The 16,392-nt window shown below is 40.8% G+C and overlaps 1 protein-coding gene across 1 annotated transcript in view; it reads left to right on the top strand.

Annotated features, from left to right (window-relative positions):
* LOC145411964 (putative neural-cadherin 2) overlaps positions 1–16,392 on the top strand; it is a 452,962-nt gene that overhangs the window by 66,930 nt on the left and 369,640 nt on the right. The window lies entirely within an intron of this gene.

The following is a 16,392-nucleotide window of genomic DNA, read 5'->3' as shown; positions in this document are numbered from 1 at the left end:
ACTTTGTGACTCAAATATTTCCCGATCCTTCTGGCGCCTTGCCAAAAACTGTTCTAATACCTTTATTCTCCTTCCCTCCTTATTTCCGTTTTTATGGCTCTGTAGCTGTTTCTTCTACTGGAAAGGCAGAACTCTGCTCAGACTTTTTCTCATTCCATCTTGGACGATTCCAGTGCTGTTCCTCCATCTCTTCCTCCCTCTGACTTCCTCATGACTGACACTATTTTTTGTTTCTGTTGATGCACTGTCTAACCTCACTTATCTCATATTTAACAAGATGTACGGGCCTAATGGAGTCCCCCCTGTTGTTCTCAAGAAATGTGGAAAACATTCTTTAGTAACTACTTATAGTTGTGCATGACCAGTATTTTAATACGAAAGGAAGAAAGAACTTTTATGCAATATGTGAAGTAAACAGTTAGTTTAGAAGTGTTCCCGCAAAAAAACGCGATAAGCAACAGCGCCCAATGTAAAACTACGAGTATCTGTTCTTGAGTCAGGATAGTTTTTTGAAAAAGTGTACGTATCCTTCTTGCTGGAAATTTTCTCTCTTTCACTCTGTTCCGAAGAAAGATAACCGTCCTCAGTCATCCAACTATTGCCCAATAGCCTTAACATCATGTACTACTTAAGTTTTTGAAGCAATTCGAAACAAAAAATATTTTGATGTACCTTCCCTACGTCAAGTGGGGTTGGTGGAGGATTAGTGCCCCTCCCTGTAAAACAATTAACTCTAAGCCCTTGGCCACCCTGTCTGGGATACATGGCGTCTGGCAGTGAATGAATGAAAAAACCTTCCTTATCAAAACTTTCTCTCCCATCGCCATTATGGATATCGTCAAAGACTTACCACTGGTGATCTCACCTACTTTTTTTTTTTTTTTTTTTTTTTCAATTTCCTAGCCATCCTCCGTTCGAACTTTTGGCGAAAGGCTTGCCATTGCACTTGACATCTAAACACTTTCCATGAAGTCTGACGTAAATCTTTATATCCAAACTGCCCTCCTAGTGCATCTATTCTACGATCTGTGCCTTCATCTCTGGCTTCCTTTCTGGTCGTTCTGTTGCTGCTATTGTACGAGTAGACAGCCACCACTGTCAACAGTAGTCTAGTTTCCTCAGGATATTGTCCTGTCACCAGCTCTTTCTATCCATTCAACAATGACCCCTCTTTACCGTATACATAACCCTACCCACTCATAAGCTAATGGCTCCACCGTTCACCTTTGCATCCTCTTCCCACGTCACCCTTCACAGCAGTTACTCCAACAAACACTAGAAGAGAATGTGGCGCACCTGATTTCTGAAGTAGGTCTTATCTCTGTTTGCGGTAAAAGTGACCTGTTGTACTTAAGGCATCATAAAGTTATTTTTTGCATCTTTCGACCCGTACGAATCTTGGAGGGCAAGCCATTGATTTTTGACAATATCCATCTCAATACTGCATTGTCTCAAAATTTTAGGGGTTTCAGTCTTTCGAGATATATTAATGAGAGATCATAAATTATTACGTGTCTTGGAAAATCTCCATATAAGAGCTTAGGTGTGCTAAGTCGACTTCGTGCCTTCTTTACTCCTGCATTGCTGTTGACTTTATACAAGGATTTTATTCTCCTTCACCTTGAGTAGGACTCGTTTGTGCCTCACATTCATCATGAAGCTCTTTTCAAAGGCTTTTCGACTCATTAACACTCCTCCCACTGACTCGCTTCATCCTCTGTTTTTGCTGTGCTATTGCATATTTGTCTCTTTTTCTGTGGCTAGTTGGTTGATCATTGTCCTTCTGAACTGTCAGCTTGCATCCTTACTCCATTATAGCAAGCGTCTAGCATCCACCCGGCAGCTAACTCTCATCCCTTTTCGCAAATGCAGCACTTAATCAATGCACCAGTCGAGCAGGGCAGTACTCCCAAGGTGGATGGAAAGCTGATGACAGGGAGAGCTGGAGCTCCCGTTTCATCAGTCCTCGGGACAAGTTCCTGACCATCCCTCTTTACTGAACTTTTTCAGTATTTCAGTTACACAGAGAGTAGGCCAGCATGCTCTTCAATACAAGTTTCTCTAACTGTCAGCATCAATCTACATGCACAGTACACACTACACAACCTTTTCAAAATTAAAGAAAAATGGCAAACAATAACCATACCTCGGGAGTCCCCGGGGGGGGGGGCATAAATGCCCCCACCATCCGCCACTCTCCCGGTGATGACTCAACATACCTGGAACCACTGTCTGACTCACTTCTTCTTCATTTCTGCAACATTCAAGGCCTTTGCTCTAACTTTCTCTCTGTTGAACACCACCTCTCCTCTTCTAAACTTCACCTTCTCCTCTTAGAGACTCAGCTGTCCGAGGCAACTGACAGCAAACATGTTTCTTTATCCTCCTACTTTCTCTATACTCATTTCAAAGCCAAAGGTGGCTGTTGTGTATATGTACGCAACGACCTGTCTTGCTCTCGTGTTCCTGAACTTGATTTTCTACTCTCTGGCTTCGGCTTTCCTGTCATTCTCTGACTAATATATATGTGAAGATTAATTATCTCCATATTCTACTGACTATCAAAAATTCTTTGACTACCTTATGTCTGTGATGGAACACATTCTATCCATTTCTCCTTTCTCTGAAATCTCCATTCTAGGAGATTTTGATGTTCACCACCACATTTGGCTCTCCTCTCCTGTCACTGATCCAACTGGTGAACAAGCCTACATCTTTTCTATTCTCAATGACCTAGAGCAGCTTGTACAGCACCCTACCTGCATCCCTGACCGCCTTGGAGAGAGCTCCAACATCCTTGACCTCTTCCTTACAATTAATCCTTCTGCTTACACTGTTAATCGTTTCTCTCCATTGGGCTCCTCCGATCATAACCTTATTACCTTAACCTGTCCTATCGCTCCAGTACGGCCTGTGGACCCTCCAAAGAAACGTCGTCTATGGCACTTTGGAGCTGCGGATTGGGAGGCCCTCAGGCAGTACTTCTTTGATTTTCCCTGGAATGATTATTGCTTCCATGGCCGGGAGCCATTTGAGTGTGCCTTGTGCATTACAGAGGTTATTCTCTCGGGCATGGATGCATACATTCCTTTCTCATATCCTCTGACTAATGCAAGAAAGTCTTGGTTTAATCACGTTTGTTCTAATGTTGTCCGCAACAAGGAGAGGGCCTATAAAAGGTACCAGGGCCAACCCACCCCTAAATCACTTCTTTTTTATATTTCTGCCCGAATCATGCTAAGACTGTTCTTCACTCTGCTAGAAATAATTTCATCCATACTAAATGCTCTCAACACTTCAACTTGAATTCCTCTCACTCCTTCTGGTACCTTGCCAAAAACCTTTCTAACAACTTTACCTCATCATCCTTCCCTCCTCTTTTCTACTCTGATGGCTCTGTAGCTATTTATTCTACTGATAAAGCAGATCTCTTCGCTCAGATTTTCTCCTCCAACTCCGCCCTAGACGATTCCGGTGCTGTTCGTCCATCACTTCCCCACGCTGACTTCCTCACGGCTGACATTAAATTATTTTCAGCTGATGTATTTTTTGCCATCACTGGTGTCAATATTAACAAGACTTATGGGCTTGATGGAGTCCCTCCTGTTGTCCTCAAGAACTGCGCTTCTGTGCATACACCTTGCCTAGGGAAACTCTTTCGCCTTTGTCTTTCAACTTGTACCTTTCCATCATACTGGAAGTTTGCGTTCATTCAGCCAGTCTCAAAGAAGGGTGACCATTCCCAACCCTTTAACTATCGTCCAGTCGCTTTAACATCCTGTGTCTCAAAAGATTTCGAGTCTATTCTTAACAGAAAAATTTTTAAAGCGTCTTTCCTATCACAGCCTTCTTTCTGATCGTCAGTATGGGTTCCGTCAGGGACACTCCACTGGCGATCTCCTCACCTACCTTTCAGACTCCTGGTCATCCTCCTATCGGGGCTTTGGCGAAAGCTTTGCCATTGCACTTGACATCTCAAAGGCTTTTGATCGAGTTTGACATAAGTCTTTAATTTCCAAACTGCCCTCTTACGGTTTCTATCCTTCTATCTGTGCCTTCATCTCTAGCTTCCTTTCTGGTCGTTCTATAGCAGCTGTTGTAGACAGCCATCGTTCTTCTCCTAGATATATCAACAGTGGTATTCCTTATGGCTCTGTCCTGTCACCAACTCTCCTTCTTTTATTCATCAGTGATCTTCTAAGCTGTACACCTAACCCTATCCACCCATATGCTGATGATTCCACCCTTCACCTTTCCATTCACTTTCCGCAATGTCCATCTCAGCAGTTACTTCAACAAACAAGGGATGAGGCTATGGCACACCTAATGTCTGACTTGGCTCGTGTCTCTGACTGGGGTACAAATAATCTTGTTGTTTTTAATGCATCACAGACTCAGTTTTTACACCTATAGACTAGTCAGAATCTTCCACAGGAGTACCCACTAATGTTTAATAATATCCAGCTCAATCCTGCGTCATCCTTGAACATGCCTGGGGTTTCATTCACTCCGGACTTCTCTTGGAAAGGTCATATTTCATCTCTTGTAAAATCTGCTTCCAAGAGATTCGGTGTGCTAAGCCGACTCTGTGCCTTCTTTACCCCTGCACAGTTGTTGACTTAATACACAGGTTTTATTCGCCCCTGTTTAGAGTACAACTCTCATGTGTGGGGAGGCTCCCCTCGTACAGCTCTTCTCAATAGGGTGGAGTCAAAGGCTTTTCGTCTCAACAACTCTCCTGCTCTTACTGGCTCCCTTCAGCCTCTGTCTCTTCATCGCACTGTTGCCTCTTTATCTCTGTCCTATCGCTACTTCAATGGTCTCTGCTCCTCTAAACTGTTTGTTTGCACCCCTCCACCTCTACAACGAGTGCATAGCACCAGTCTAGCAACAAACTCTCATCCAACACTCTAATGCAAGAGTTAACCGTTACTCCCAGTCCTTCATTTATGCAACAGGTCAACTCTGTAACTGTTTCCCTCTTTCTGTATTTCTTACTTCCTATGTTCTCCATTTTTCAGACGGAATGTGTCCAGGCATCTGGCAATGAATGGATCTTGAATTTGGCTCTAATTTGTATTGTTTTTGTTTTTTTCTTGGAAGAAACTGTTAGAGGGCTCCGCCTTTTGTTACTTCTTCCTCGCATTAATGCTTCCTCCACTGTAGGTGAGCAGAGGCACAAAGAAGACGATTGTAAAAATAATTAAAAATTTTTAATAATAATAATAATAATAATAATAATAATAATTCATCATCATCATCATAGTATTTAATATCAAAAACATTATATAACTCAGTTTGTCAACTAGATTTCAAAATGCATTATACCAAGTAAAAAATAAGTAAATTAAACACCTATGCATTGTATTTCCAACCCTTTCTAGTACTCGGTGTAAGTTCCTTTTGCCTCAGTCACAGCACTCAGATGCTGTGGCATGGATGCAGCTAGAGTTGATGTTAGTGCCTGTCTGATTACACTTACAGCATTACCTCCAAATCGCCAAGTATATGAAGCCCTGCTGGATTTACATTCCTTGAGAATGGATAAACTCATTCATTCCTACACAGGCCGAGAATGTAAGTACACTAACTGTACAGACTCAGGTCTTATAACAATGCCTGAAAGGTCTTGGATCCATCAACCCCGTGTCTATTGATAATTTTCTTGAAGGGTGTACTTCTGCACAACTACTGGTTTAATATTTCTCAAACAATGGACTGCTTTTCCTTCAACTGAGGACTTGAACATTTTTATCCCCAAGTGTATTTGGTGGGGCAGGTCAAAAATATTGAAGTCCTATTTCCAATGGGCAGAGTCAAATATACCAGTATATCATTTCCTCAACTCAATGGTTTACATGTATTCCTACAAAGGTAGGGGGAGGCATCTTACAAAAAGGAGGGGGCCAAGTCTCACGGATCTCAAGATAAGGTTATGAAAAAGGATGGTGCATATAATTTTTAGGTGGTGAGAAAAGGGGAGGAGGGGCACAATCATCATCGCAGTTGTGCTTTTGTCCGGGGAAATTAGTGCCATCATAATGATGACATTTGGGGCATATAGAATATATTAATATTTTTCTGTTTTGAAGGTCATTACAGGTACAGTTGCGAGCAGATGACTCGAGGCCACCTAGTCTGCCAACATGTTTGTGTTTTATCTGGCAACAGTGGTAGCTGTGAACTTGACCGAGATTCAGTCAGCTGTTCAGGCGAAACAAACCCAGTGATAATTTGTCAATGTGCAGTTCTAACTGGTCTCCAATTAATATCATGCAAGTAAACGTATTATACTGATAATGATTAACGTGTCATACACGTGGTAGATATATTTAATATAACCATAGTATTACAACACTGGCATCCAAATAGTTGTGCGTTCATTCATGTGAGACACACGGGTATCCCGAGCGTGCAGCTCCATCACCACCTTGGTTTGTGACGTAGGCACCACGTGACGTCACGTATGGGGGGTGGAATTAGTTGATCCGTTCATGATGATAAACATTTGTAGAGAGTAATTGTTCGACTTGATCACTTGAATATTAAAGAAACGTTGGTTTTCTATGTCAAAACAAACCTATTACAACCTCTAATCTCATATACGTTAAATTCCGCAGCCAACCACGTGCACCCTCACCCCCCTCCTATCACACGTTTCACCTCGTCCTGCCCTACCTCACCCATCACCCTCCATATAACTCCCACACCCCCCTCCCCTTGTTCCGCCTACTGTGGTGTGAACCTTTAACTGTCCCACCTGCTTTGGAGTCAGAGGTCGACGAAAATGAGGTTAACGGTGAGGGATGACTGGCATGAAGGTGTTTTTTTTTTTTTTTTTTTTTAATAAAGCTAGGTTGCAGGGAAGCCGATAACCTTACGGCATATCTCTTGAAAAATGGTAAAGGTTGGTAAGTTCACAACAATAGTCGAACTAAATAAATCACTACCGATTCCCATGTGTCTCACATGAATGAAAGCAGCACTGTTTGGATGCCAGTGTTGTAATACTATGGTTATAAATATATCTACCACTTGGATGACACGGTAATCATTATCAGTATAATACGTTTACTTGCATGATATTGATTGGAGACCAGTTAGAAATGCACATTGGCAAATTATCACTGGATTTGTTTTGCCCGAACAGCTGACTGAATCTCGGTCAAGTTATCTCTTGCCAGATAAAACACCAACATGTTGGTGGACTAGGTGGCCTCGAGTCATCTGCTCGCAACTGTATTACATTTAACCCCCTCGTGCACGATGATGCAAAGCGAGTCAAAGTCCCTGCAACCTGAAGAGTAACCGATGATGCACTATGACGCAACTTCCCTATAAATGATCATAGAAACTTTTCCTATAGCTGAAAGTGTGTCAAATTTTGGTGAGTCAAAGGTGAGGGTGGCCAGGTCTGAGGGAAATATATGGCAACACTCACAAGCCTGTCACAAGGGCAAGCGGCCTATTATTAGCTCAGTGTCCTCTCGGTAGTCAGACTAGGAGGGTGTGTTAGCATGCGGCTGGCCATCTTAATCCTCGTTTTCTATTACATCACTATCACTATATCCCTTATGTGTATTATAGTGACAGTATGTTATATATAGTGCAGTGGGCCAGTGAAGAAGGTGTACAAGTGTTTTTTATATATTTTCAGAGAAATCCAAATTTGAAATCCATAACCGATCATGACCATTCCCTTTCAATAATGAAAGTAAACACGACGGCAAGGAAAGGGTTATCCGAGGAGGATTGCTTGAAATATTCATTCAGTGAAACTGGAAGTGAGGAGGACACAGACAAAGAATCTGGGGAAAGTGATTTTGAAGGTGACTGGGGTGAGGAGAGAGAGAGAGAGAGAGAGAGAGAGAGAGAGAGAGAGAGAGAGAGAGAGAGAGAGAGGCGATGTGATAAATCTCCCCCCACCCTCCATGGTCAAGGCCACCTTCATTAGCATCACCACTGTCACCACAACCACAATTACCACCATCATCACAGCGGAGATAGCTGCCTCTTATCGCCACAGCAAATACACACACACACACACACACACACACACACACACACGCGCACACACACACACACACACACACACACACACACACACACACACACACACACCACAAATAATCACACACACATTGGCTGTGATCGTACCTTTCCTCCTCTCGCAACTCGTCTCTAAATTCCAGAAGCATTACAACACTGCTAGAGGATGTGAGTAACCAGTTTATTTGTCTAGTTTTTATACTATGTATTATAAGGTATAAAATGTGTGTGTTTACTCTATATTCCCGTAGGAAAAATGTGGTGCATTTCATTGTTTTTCTCTCAGGCATTTTACTCATAAAGTATAGGTCGCATCAAAAATACAAAGAAAGCATGAGCAAGATGATGAGTTTTTATGTGTACTTTTTTAATAACCTGTGTGCATTTAATTATTTTGGGAAAAGTTCCGAAACGCAAACATACGGGCACGAGCTTCCATGCTGTTACTGTGCGCAACCAGTCCTTACTTTTCAAAATTCTCAATAACAATAAGGGTTATAACAATGTCTGTTATATCATGGGCTTCCTTAATCTTTAGGCTACAAAATAACTTACATATATGTTTGTTACAGTGTCAATAGTAACATACGAAATGATAAAATCAGAAATTTTTAGGCGTTTTTCCTTTTTCTTTTTCAATTTACTGGAGAACTATTAGGCGTATCAAATCGCCACGGGGCTCCTTAGAATGCTTGCAAAATTCTGCATATAGACATGTATAGTCGTCAGCATAAATTCGCTGCAAGTCTACTCGTGTGATGTGAGTCCGTTTGTCTGGCAACAGTGTATGGGGACTGGTTTGCTACACAGACTTCTATATCCTTAAAGACGTGTTTTTAAGAAGTGGTACTAGAGACCGAGTAGAGTACAATTCTGTATACCGTATGTGAATAATATAAAAAGGTGCAAGAGTTCACAGGAGAATGTTATGGAACGACATATGAGCGTAATATTCTGGTACTCCTCATTAAAACTGTCTAAGTTCCCTTCCCCTCTCTCCCCCTTACTCGTCCTGATGTCCACACCCCACCCCTTCCTTTCCGTCCTACCCCACACTCACTTTCATGCCTCTCCACTGTCTCCTCTCCCACTGTCTCTGCCTTCATATCCACGGCACTAACCCGACTGCTGCATCGCAATTCTCTCTTGACTGTTTTACTAAACCCAGCTCGTCCTGTTCTCAACTGCTCCCAATATTTTAATAAAACTAGCTATATCCAAGGCTACTTATCCATTTTCCTTCCTGTTCTGGTCCCATTCTCACCTTCTCTGTCTCCTTCCTACTCCAGTTATTTCAGCTGTCATTCTTTTCTCCACCCCTTGTCACTATCAACAGCGCAAGATACAGAAACGTTTGAGGTCTCGTTCTTGTGATGCATTCCTTACTTTTTTTTTTTTTTTTTTTTTTTTTTGAGCCTGGCAGTCGGTGACTATTATTTCAGAAGGCGAAATTAAACAAACATTTGTGCCCATTCCTCCTCCTTCTCGCCCTCTCTCTTCCCGAGGAAAATGTTCCCATTCCCCTCATAATGTTCACTGAATCATGATGGAGTGTCAGGACCATTATGATTTGAATTGCTGCATCATGTTTGGAGTAGAGAGTGGGAGAAAAGACTATGGCATGGCAAGAAACTCGAATGTAGAAGAGCAAAAAGGTTACAGGAATAGACAATAGAGAAAAGTGCAATTTATTACGTAGATTAGCGCCGTGGATAATATAAGGTAGACAGGGTGGGGAGCGAGGGGAATGGAGATGAAGGTAAGCAGGGGGGAGCGGAAGTAGGGAAGGTTTTAGAGGGACAACTAAAAGGGTTCGAGGAAGAGAGAGGAAGTTTCATCATTCCCCAGCTGTCTTCTGTCGTCCTTCGCACATTTTTTATGCTAATCAGATATAAAGAATATTGCACTCCGGGCGATTTATAGTATTAATTCTTACAAACACGTCTTTAAACCGTACAAAAGTGTATGTGGCAGCTAGTTCCGATACACTGTTGCCAGACAAAATGACCCACATAATACGAGCAGGCTTTGCAGCGCACTTGTGCTGACGACTGTACTTTGCGACTGCACGTCCCGGGAAAAATTTTGCACAGTGATGTTGGAAAATTATTAGAAGCTAGTTTTCACCTAAACAATGTTTATTCTTGCTTCGTATCTGTACATTTATTCATCTGTTTTATGTTTTTTGTTTTTTTGCTTATAGTATAAACATCAGCGAAGATGATAGACTACGATTTATAACAATATAAGCATTTTCCGAGGCTAAATTTAGCCTTAGAATTTTTTTCCTGTGCGAGTGGAGGCGGTTTTGTGCCTGGCTCCAAAACTTTACGGAAACTTATGGTGCGCGAGAGGGTTAATACCCGTTTAATGAATACCAGTTTAATGACGTACTCGTACATGCTGATAGGCAATCTTATGTGAGGTTCATTTTAAGCATCTATTATTGATAGCCAGAAGTTTAAGTATTAGTAGCACATTAACCCTTACACCGCAGGCATGTTTACCAATGTTTTGCGTGTCCCGCGGGGTTATTCGGGCTCCAACAGACTCTCAAAAAATATTTGCCCAAAATCAGTTATTAGTCCTAGAATATTAAAATTAAATATGCTTATGGCACATACCTTCAGCTTCCTCCTGGAATGTTTGTTGAGCCTTCGTCGGTTACCGTAGGACTTGTGGAGACCTCTGAAGTTGGGTAACGAAGTCTCACTTTACACTTCCCGACAACCCGTAATATGATTACCACAGCCAGATATTAATACTATTAACACTACTCTATGATTTTCAAGTAGTTTGGGATCCATACTCCAAAAAAAAAACCCACTGTGAAAGCAATGAAAATTACGAGCTCGTCTGACCGTCGCACTTGCGCTAGGTCGCTCTTGGTACTCTGTCATTATTCATAAAACCCCTCACACTTTATATTTCTATTACTATATAACACATATATATCTACAGTCTTTATCCATAAGTTTCCTTCAGTAGTATTAGTTTATTGTCACTGTAGGGATTCAATTTCTTTCGGTAAAATACGTAGCATTCACTTTCTCGTCCTGTATACTAGCACTGAGAGTGAATGTCACTTTCACCTTCACTCTCATAACTCATAGTATTCAGACTTGCTAGAGTGAAACTTTCACTTTCAATACTCCTAGGGTATATACTCGTATTCTTATGATACTACTCATTTACATTTCTATTTACGTTCTCTATTTTATTTACGTTATTTACGTTTCTATTTTATTTACACTGTGTTATGCACTGTCACTTGAAGTAACTTATAAAACTATTTTCCACTGTTCATGTATATTTACATTCATTACTTTCACTTCCTGTTTACACATTATTTACACATTATTTACAATTCCACTTACACTGTTTTACTCAATAGAAAGATCGTAGTCACTCTTTTTATCAATTGTCAGCCCTTTACCTCTTTCCGCACGAGGTTTAGTAGGGGGTAAAGGTCACAGGGCCCTCTACATGGGGGTGAAAAGTCCCTGAAGCTAGCAAGAGCGAACTGACGTACCTCCACGTCGGAAGATGAGAGTGAACTGATAAGGGTGGGCCAGGGTGGTGGCCTACCTAGGGAAATTCATTACTACCAATGTTAGCCTCTTGACACAGCTATATATAGCAGTGAAATGATTGGCAGGAAATCTAGACAATACATTATAAATCAGGTAGTTCCAGGTGAATGTAAATATCACTTAGGCTTCTCCCTTCCCTCCTTATATGTATATTTATTACGAAAATAGATTATACGGCATATTTCAAGGGGAAATAAACAGCGAAAATTAGCGAACGAGTGCACGTGAGGTGTTGTCAGGTGATAATTAGCCAATTCCAGGTGTATGGCACTCTCACTTACGTTATTTCTTTCTTGTATATATTATTTGGTATAAGAATAGGGCATAGGGCTTATTTCAATGGATGAAATCAGTGAAAAATTCCAGGGAAGATTTACTTAGCGTAGCACGGCCGGGCAGGCGAGAGGATAGGGTAATGGAGGGAAGGTAGGGAGGGGAGTCAAGAACGGGGAGAAATGGCTAAATTGTCAACAATGGATGGGAGTACAGATGAGATTAGGAGTGCTGACTAGTGTTGGACATTGGCAGTACTGATAGATGATACAAGCCCCCACGATAGTGACTCCCTGCGGTTAAGGGGTTAATAGAAACAACCTCAGTTCCATGTTATGAAAGAAAAGAAGGAAATTATGCTAAAAAAAATATATATAGGTCTAGATCTAGCTAGGGTTTCTGAAGTCTGATGTTGAACTGTTGAATTTCATATGAAATAGCTGAATTTATCATAATGGTAAATATGTCCTCGTTAGAAGCCAGTTTCGTTATATTACCTGTTCTGTACAGTTTTTTCTGCTCACTACAGTTTATAGGCAAATTTCCATTGGTAAGGTGCATAATACATTTTATTCTTTGAACTGCGATAACTGAAATACATTCTGAAAGTAAAGCTGCAGTGTTAAGGTATGTTTTTTGTTCTCATTATCTTCAGCATAATCATGCGTCAGTGCTGCTGCGGTCTGAGGCTGGTCCTTCTACATCTACAAATATGACTCGGTTCACAATAACATCTACCTGGAAGAAGACAGAACACTTCAAAACTTTGCACTCACGCCAGCAGCTTATTAATGACAAAATTGTCACCTTCATTGCTGGAACCCTACAACCACTGTCACTTGTAGAAGCAAAGATTTAATAAATACATTGGAGCTTCAGCAGCCATTTGTCAACAACTTTTCATAAAAACAAGTGTAAAGAGCTCCAGCAAAGTGCTATCTGTATAATGAAAGTTTTCCCAAACATGAATATCACTGCAGATATTTGGAGTAACAGACAAAGTCATAGGAATCTATGAGTAACTGCCCACTTCATACATGACTGGATGCTATACCCATTAATGATAGCCTGCCGGAGATTTACAGGTCGTCACAGAAAATAGCTTTGCTATGTATGTATGCTTGTCTTATGTAATCACGGACAATGCGTCAAACACGATTATAGCTTTCACCTTAGCTGGAACCAGGCCTTCAAAACAAGAACATTTTCTATAGGTAAATACGTCTGACAGTAGCTCCGAGAATGTCTCAGAAAGAAAAATGAATAGCCAGATGTACAAAACTCTTCAGATGATGTATTCAGTTTCTTTCTTGAACAAGGCCCGTTTTCCACTCTGTGTAACTTATTGTAAAAGATGGAATGAGAGAAGCTGGTTCGCAACATAAGGTTTTATCAAAGTTGTCTACTCTATTAGCGAATGTCAGAAAATCTACTCATGCAACAGATATGATAGGGGGAGTGGCCAGACTTCAGACAGCAACGCCAACACGAATGAATTCTGAAGTTAATATGTTTATGTCCTTAAAGAAACGTCATGAAGTAAAGCTGGACAAACTAGAAACTTCTGTATCTAAGCCTACTTTCCATTATCGATCTGTGCTTACGAAACTGGTAGCAGTTTTGGCATCTTTTGCTGAAGAAACAGATTTCGCAGAAGGTCAGAACAGTATCACATCTAGCTGTGTCATATAATGTTTCCTAGCATGCAGTCGAGGTACAACATTCATTTTGTACTGAAACTTAAACTGTGCAAAATTTTTGCGGGGTGGAAGAGACGGTTTTAACAGCAAGAGTTAAATATAGCCTTCGGTAACCTTGGTCACTATCTAATGACTCGACTTAGCGTAATAATATTATTGCTTCCTTCACAAGTTCACAATTCATCGATGTGAAAGGAGCAAAACAGATTTCCACAGTGACAACTTTAACGGTTTGCTCAGTTTATGAAGGAAAGTAACTCCCTTTAAAGGAAAATAAGTTTCAGGCTAATGCCATATGACTATACTAGGGAATCCCCTTACCCGACAGTTAGATATGAATTTTTATTCTTTGAATAAGACAAACGATTATGCATATTTCAGGAGTAAACCTCACCCAGCATCAAAATGTTCGCATTATTCTAGCTAACTCCAAATGATTTTGTCACAAGGGGGAAAAAAAAAAAAGCATGCCTGTCTAAGGTTATTAAACCGGCATAAATGTCTTTATTTTAAAGTAGACAATTTTACTCTGGCTAACGCTACACGAGTTTGGCAAACTTCTGCTTATTACCTCGCCCAGACGGAGTCCGCGAGGTATTGTTTTGGTTCGTTTGTTATGGAAAACGGATGAATGAAATTACATGAAACTTTCAGGATATGTGGGCACTGGTTCCAAAAGAAAGTGATTAAATTTTTGAGGTAATCCAGTGACCCTGAAAGGTCAAAATCAATGTCACGGATATTCAGAGGGCTGCAACTCGAAACTGGTTGAAGATAGAGATGTTTACTATTATGAACATACAAGAACTCGTAATATAGGCTTTCTTTTGGCACCAAGACATTTGACCTTATGTGACCTTGAAAGTTCAAACTCAAGGTCACAGATATTCAGGGGGTATAACTTGAAACTGGTTGAAGGTAGAGAGATGTTTGCTACTATCAAAGCATAGGAAGTCCCATATAGGTTTTTAATTGGTACCATGACCTTTGGCCATAAGTAACCATGAACGGTCAAACTCAAGGTCACGGATATTCAGGGGGCTATAACGCGAAAACTCATTGAAGATAGATATTTACTATTATCAAGATATAGGATGTCTCATATGGATTTTTATTTGGCAACATGACCTTTGACCTTGAGTGACCTTGAAAGGTCAAATGCAAGATCACAGAATTTCAGAGGATATAACTTGAATATATTTGCATCATAACCTTAGACCAGGGTTCCTCAACTACTTTCTATGAAGGTCCAGTCATACTATCTTCCGATGTGGCAGAGGCCCAGATGTAAAATCATGTATTTACATTAATAATGGAATAAAATTAAAATACATTTATTTTAGGATGCAGAGTAACTAGTTCTTGAAAATATACCGAAATTGTGCGGCAAGTTAACACCCTGAACAAAATTTAAAAAGGCTTTAAAGTACATATTCTCTTCTGTTGCTAAAGTAGTTAAATAAGACACAAAAATCTATTCTCCAGACTCTCACCCTCTTAAAGGGACAAAACGACATTCTTCTATTGCCCAAATTACAGTTACCATCCCTACATAAGCACAGTCATTTTAGCACTACCACGACCACTTTAGTACATTACCGTCCATCAGTAACCAGTCTTAACGCTTATCGATATCTTCCTGTCAGTCCACCAACTGAACAAGCCAGTCCCAACAATCTGTGGGTATGAGTAGCTACATGCAGCGCTGCTTGCTAAATACAGAATTCCTTTGGCTAGGAATCCTGTTCTCATGTTACCAATATTTAATGATGACAAGATCACAGTGATGATATTTTATTTAGTATTATGAAACTCATGTTACATTGATTGATGTGAGCACCTACAGTAGTTGAAAAAATCAACGGCTTCTGTGTTGATCAGTTAGTTCACTCGTTTGCATTGTAGGCCCAACATCACGTGGACAGGTTGGTATTACTGCAATACTTAAACGTAACTGGCAACCCGCTGAAATTATATTTATTTGAGGCGTTCTGTGAACATAACTCATCCAGAGATGCTAAATATTGTGCCTCTTTCATTCGACGGCGATACTGCACATTCAGTTATGGAAGTCGCTGGAGTCTGTACCAAAGCCAGTCACGGTCCGGATGTGGACCGCGGTCCGCCATTTGAGTACCACTGCCTTAGACTTTAATCGTGTATCGTACTGACATTAAATGGCAGTATCGACTCAGTGTTTTACAGGAATTAAAAAAAAAAAAAAAAAAAGAAGCCTGGCAGCACTTCTTTTGATCATTAAATGGATATCCCACGGGGTGCTTAGGATCAAAAAATGTTTCATAAGTCATATGCTTTTTTCTTTTTCTTTTTTTTTTCAATTAAGTCAACATTCTACCTAAAGAAATTCTTACATAAAATGCTGTTTACTCACAAATCAAGGCAAGTATCACAGAAAGATAAAGAAAGTTAATGTTATCGGTGTATGTAATTCACCGGGTCGGTCAGGATCACTTGATGGTCGTGATCGTCAGCTTTTACCCTCCCGGAAGGGAGCTGAGAGCTCATATAGTCCGATCTATGGGCAAGGCTGTGACCTTCACACACGCACACACCCGTCCCCTTGCTCAAGGGGGACAGTAACCACCCACTTCGTCAGTGAAACTTTTCGCAACCTGAGCGAGGCGCGAACTCTCGTCCACCAGTTGACGAGCGAGAGCGTTACCACTGCACCAGCGAGCGGTGTGTATGTGTGTGTGTGTGTGAAGCATTAATACAAAGCCTTTTATCCTCTGCACTACCCTAACCCTCTTAATTTC

This window comes from Coenobita brevimanus, chromosome 91, assembly GCF_032717465.1.
Source record: "Coenobita brevimanus isolate Jiangsu-jjx chromosome 91, ASM3271746v2, whole genome shotgun sequence".
Taxonomy (NCBI): domain Eukaryota; kingdom Metazoa; phylum Arthropoda; class Malacostraca; order Decapoda; family Coenobitidae; genus Coenobita; species Coenobita brevimanus.
Note: the sequence above shows the minus strand (reverse complement) of the source record. Positions and strands in the feature narration are given on the sequence as shown.